Raw genomic sequence first — 6000 nt, 5'->3', positions numbered from 1 at the left:
AAATACAATAAATTAAACATTTATAAATATTTTGTTTTATAGTTTAATTTTTTATACTTTTCCTGTTAAACTTAAAACTAACTAAAATATTATTTAAATTTTTCATATCAATTTTAAATATTAATTTATTTTTAATAAATTAAAAAATGTCACACAATTTATTTTATAAAAAATAAAAAAAAATAAAAAACTATTACAATAAATTAAAAATTTATAAATAACCTAATATACTTAAAAAAAACCCAAAAATAATAATAATTAACATTACCTAAATTTTTTTTAAAATTTTCATATCAATTTTAAATAAATTTATCAATTTAAAAAAATATATTTGTTTAATAAATTAAATAAATTCATACAGAGTATCTAATTAAACATTGAGAAATAAATATTGTAATAAAAAAATTTAAAATAATATAATAAGCATTTACAAATAATTTAATTAAAAAAACTGTGAAAAAAATATATTGAATAATAATTATAAATCTTTTTGTTTTATAGTTTAATTTTTTATAACTTTTTAATAAATTTAAAATGACCTAAAATATTATTTAAATTTTTATATCAATTTTAAATACCGATTTATTTTTAACAAATTAAAAAACGTCATACAATTTATTTTATAAAAAAAATTTAGAAAATCATAAACTAACACAATAAATTAAACAATTATAAATAATTCAATATACTTAAAGAAACACCAAAATAATAATAATTAAGACTACCTAAAAATATCTTAAATTTTTCATATCAATTTTAAATAAACTTATCAATAAAAATTAAATAACCTCGTCAACTATTTCATTTAGTTTTCACCAAATCTCATTAATCATAAGGCTAAATCTGAAATTTGGTGTAGGGTGAGACACCCAAAAGAAATGGGCCGATCCAATCTTAACTTTTTTGGGCTAAAGGATGTTGGTAGTTTGTTGGATGTGAGAGGCTAAATCGAACAATAACATTGTTTTTAAAAGGTGCTTCTTCTAGCACCCATCAAATTTCTTCCCGCACCCCGTGCAGGAAGAAACACCCTTTTTAAATAATCAAATACTGGTGAAGTTGCTTTACTTGCAGTTTAAGCATGGCAAAGTCAGGTATCGATTTTGAGGAAGTTCAAATGAATAAAACAACGCAAAATATGAATTCCATAGTAATCACAGATACAATCGAGTGGGCAAATTAGGTGGCTGTTTGGCTTATTTCTTGATTGTTGTGTGTACACAATTTAATTTGAAAGAATGCTAAAACTAGTAATGCCTTTACTTCATGAAGATGAAAACATAATCTTTTAATCTCATCATAGTGACTCCCCCACATAAAAAAAAACATCTATGTTTTTAATCATTACTAATAATGTTTCTATAGTACCGTTCCCAGTTTTTTTTGGTTACTTACTTCTCATTATCAGTGTTTTTACATAGAACTAGAAGAATAAAATAAAATTAAAAGGAAAAAGAAAGGAATTAAAATTTGATTTGTGAAAGGTAAAAAGAAGTAGAGTTTTGTCAAAGTCAACTTATATTTTGGCAAAAGTAGTTTTGAGAAAATTAAAAGGCAGAAATTTAGGGTGAGAGCGCATGGGTTTGCGCACTGGAGTGGTAAAAAGGAGGCAAGAGGGAATGTTGTGTTGTGTTGTGTTATGGTTTCTCTTGGGAAAGTCAATGTATCGATTTCCATCTGCAGAATGATTGGTGACCCTTAAACAAAGTCAATGGAATCCGATCCCACAAGAAAGAGAAACACAAAATCTACTCTCACTCACTCCTTGTTCCTCCAAATCAAAAACCTTCCCTACCCTAATTATGCCATCCATCATCTACTGCTACATCACATTCTATGCCTTTTTCATTTCCTTATTCCCATTCAAATCTACCCCATCACTCTGTATCGTACACTTCAATTTCAGCACAACGAAACAAATTTAATTCTCAGAGAAATTCAATTAATGCTGGAAGGAGAAGCTTTAATTATACGTACCAAATGAATGCACTACCAGGGTTACACGTTTCTCTAGAGTTACAATACAAGTGCATCACAGCACCAACACACAAATTAGCAAGCTACTACTACTACAATACAAGTTATCAATATTCATCAGGACTCTAACTACACAATCTAAGGCTCACCCTCCTCCCACGTTTAACACTGTTTCACTCTCTTCTTCACGCCACCACCTCCAAGATCTACCACACACGGCACCGGGAACAAAGATTCCAAATCTTGGGTCAGATCAAGCAGACTTCTTCGTCGACAAGCTTTTCTTTTCGAGGCCGGCTTCGCTTTCGTCTTCTTCGGTGCACCTGGGCATTCTGGGATCACCGGGATTTTCTTGTCCGAGGATGTTGGAGTAGTGTAACCTTCATCATCCTCGTTTTCTGATCCTACGTACGAGGAATGAATGTCCAGTTTGAAGGTGATGGGACACACCGGATTCGTGATGACGATGATGCTGTTGCGGTGGTGTTGGTTTTGCTGTTCTTGATGGCGATCCTTGATGTCTTGTTGCTGTTGGTGACGTTCTTGCACCGATAGGTGTTTGAGTTTGAAAAGGTGGTGTTGATCTTCTTGGATAAAAGTCTGGCACCCTTCGTTGGGTACCAGTAACCCCAGTTCTGGATCGACGAAGTTGGCCCCTTTGAGATCTTTGTCAGAGAGAAAGACTTTGGGATTGGAAGATACCCCCATGAAGAAAACAAGGGGTTTGGTAGAACAAAGGATGTTCAAGAAGATCGAGGTTGATGAAAGGGAAAAAGAAGAACATAAACTAAAGTAATTAACGTGATGATAAGATAGCTGCTATAGGTGTAGGAAATGCATGGTGTAAGAACACAAGAAATGAAACGAAAGAGTGCTTTTTTAAAGGATTTTTCTTTCAACCATGTTTGGATTGTAGCATTGCAGGCCTTCTTGGTGGTTATGTTATGAAAGAGAGAGAGAAAGAGAAGGTAATAAGAAGCGGAGGATCCAATGCAAACAACAAATGCTACCACAACACAACACAACACAAACACCTTTCTCTCTCAACTCAATATATAACCTGCAGGAAGGGGAAAGTAGAGGACGACTTTTACTGTCACTCACCTTATAAATTATAAATGCAGGTTGAAAAAGTCCACAATACCAATTTTAATTATTAAATACAAATAATCTTTCTGAAAATAAATTATAATAATGATGTAGTGCATGAATGCATTACATCATGCGTTCCATACATTTTTTTTCAACAGAAATACAATAAAAATTGAATTTTTAGGGTTATTTTGTGATTGATTTCGTATCGACTAAGACGATAAAGTTTTCTATGTAACAAAATAAATAAAAAAGAAAATTGAAATATAATAATATATAATCCATTTTGGCACCTGAGTTCTACAAACTTTGATGCACAAGGCACGTGGTTGAGTAGCAAAATCATATGCTCTTAACGTGCATGCTACTAATTAAATTACTATTCTGACCACCATTCTCCCGGTACATTTGACTTTTAAGGTATTAATTTTATCTCATAAAATGTCTGTTTGTTTATCAGTTTATGGTTAATTTTTAGGTGATTAAAAATGGCAAAAAAAATGCAGAAAAATGTGCATAATTAAGTTTTGATAAAGTTAGGCGTGGCGTAAATTGGGGTGGGCAGACACGGCAGACATTCGGTTTGTTGTTGGATGCAAGAGGAGCAGAAGATGTTTGTGAGAATTAATTGAGTGGTATGGTAAGTGTCAAAAGCATTTCCCTAACAATATAATTGCAACCCTTCACATGCATTTTATTATTATGCTTTCAACTTTAATTGCAACTTAAATTATACCTTCACTTCTATTTAATTCAATAATCAACAATCATAAGCTAATAGATACCCACACTCATTCCATCACTATCATCATCAAATAATAAATTACCATCATATTTTCTTTTCTTTTCAGAAATTATATATGTAAAAGGATTTTTTTACAATAAAGAAAATGTAAGATAAACCTGTTGATATAATAAATAAATAAATAAATATTAACGAAGAAAAATAGTAATGTATGAGTAATAATAATATGGTTATTTTGTTTTATTAACCCGTGGAAAGATTTGATTACACGTATGGATCATGAGGAATGATAATTTGACACACAAATTTTTTACATTCATTTTTAACACTATTATTTTTTATTTTTTTACTCTTTTCTTTCTTAAAAAAAATACAAAAACTCATCTTTTTATAAAAATAATAGTTGGATGATACATTTTTACCTTTATTTGACATATAATACAATAATAAAATATTATAAAAAAGTAATTTTTTGTATTTTAAAAAATAAAATAAAAATTAAAAATATAATGTCAAATAAATGTGAAATTTTTATGTGTGTTAAAGTATTATTTATTTCTTTATAATCATTTTATATTTACATTGTATGTTATATTATATCTCAAATAAATATAAATAAAAGTATGCATTTTATCATCACTTATAAATTATATATGTTTATATATACATGGCTTTGGTTATAGCTATAGCTATGAGATAGGGTTGGTTGTTGCTTCTTCCCGTAGAGGCTACTTAATGTTTCCGTTTGTCCTTTTATATATTAAATCACACACAAATAAGTCTATCGGTTAGGTTAATGATTGGACTCGGTTCATTATGCATGAAAATGTTTCTCATTTACTCTAATTAGATAAACTTATTTTAAAAAATAGTATACAAGTATTTTCACAACTTAAAGTAATATTATTTATATATGTAGTTTTTTTTTATCTTAATAACTTGGAAATGACGTGAAATTATTAAACATAAACTAAAGATGTTATTGATGTATTTTTGTTGAAATGTTTTTCAAACTCACAACTAATAATATTTTCTAGACGAATTATGTTTACAATGAGGCAGTTAATTTTTGAATTTTATTATTATAAGAAAATAGAAGGGGCATAAAATAACTAATCAAGATGTTGGGCTATAGAGAGTAAAAAAAACAAGCCACAACTAAAATTAGATAAAAGTGAATGGAAGGATTTGGAATTGCATGAGGCTCTTGAACTGAAAAGTATCAACATCCAGACAGATCAAATCAAATACCTGATTTTTTTTCGAAAAGAAACTATTAAAGTTATCTTTCCTTTATAAACAAATATATCCTTTTGCCAATGTTGAAACTTGAAATGCTCTCAGGATTTGCTTTATGATCACCATGGCAACACTCTCATAAGATGTTCTTGTGTAAACATAGTTAGTCAACATTATTTTTTACTAATGATACTGCAAAGTCGAATATACATGAATAGTTAAAAATTGTAAGAAATCGTAAGAAATAATTTTAATGAGTGTTTGTTACGTGATGATTTGGTTAAAGAGAGAAACCTAATCTGTGAAGTAAAATAGCAGGTGAACATTAATTTCACATGGAAATGGGTCCTACGTACTGTCTGTCATTTCTCACGTTCCTGATAATTGGGTAGGCAGAGGTAATGGATTAGACGTGTTGGGTTTCACTTAGGATTCCCAAACTTTACGTACCACACTATCAATATCAACCACGGCTAGGTTTTACATTAATTTGTGACTTTCGTTTTTTGGGGGTTACAACCAATGTCAAACATAGCAACAATATTCTTTGTATTCTAGGAAGACGGAAAATGCAACCTAAGAGAACCTTCTGTTGTGTACACGAAAATAACTATAACTACCAGAGAAATCACTATATCAGTATAGTTATTACTTTACGAAAAAGTTAGTAAGATATGATCCTTCTCGATAGAAGAAATTGACAAAGGGAATATACAGAAAAGAGAAGGAGGACCCAATTGGATTTGCCTGAATTTCACCACACCCATCTTCGAACATGATAAAAGTGACACGTCTCCAGGACCACACCACTTTATTCTAAGATTCTATATATATGTATATACTTTATATGTGGTTGGTTCCATCCAACTGAAGCTGCAATGCAGCCTATGTAGTAGTACTATGAGTGAGTTGACAACCTTATACGAAGGCAGCCTCATGGTGCTGTT

Source organism: Vigna angularis, chromosome 11 (genome assembly GCF_016808095.1).
Source record: "Vigna angularis cultivar LongXiaoDou No.4 chromosome 11, ASM1680809v1, whole genome shotgun sequence".
Lineage (NCBI taxonomy): Eukaryota > Viridiplantae > Streptophyta > Magnoliopsida > Fabales > Fabaceae > Vigna > Vigna angularis.
This window is presented reverse-complemented; position numbering follows the sequence as displayed.